Here is a 202-nt window from a genome sequence, read left to right as displayed (position 1 = left end):
AGAAAAACCACTATTTATGATTTGGTTTATGTCTATCATTGTTTGAATTGCATAATAGTGGTTTTTCTCTATTATATATATTATATATTTATATTGTGAAATTTGATTTATACTAAATGAATTTTTCCCTGTAAGTTTGGAGTATATCCCCTATTATTATTACTATTATTATTATTATATTATTATTATTATTTTATGATAA

The sequence above is a fragment of the Octopus sinensis genome, linkage group LG4 (assembly GCF_006345805.1).
Source record: "Octopus sinensis linkage group LG4, ASM634580v1, whole genome shotgun sequence".
NCBI lineage: Eukaryota > Metazoa > Mollusca > Cephalopoda > Octopoda > Octopodidae > Octopus > Octopus sinensis.
The sequence above is the reverse complement of the archived record's forward strand: the minus strand, read 5'-3'. Positions refer to the sequence as shown.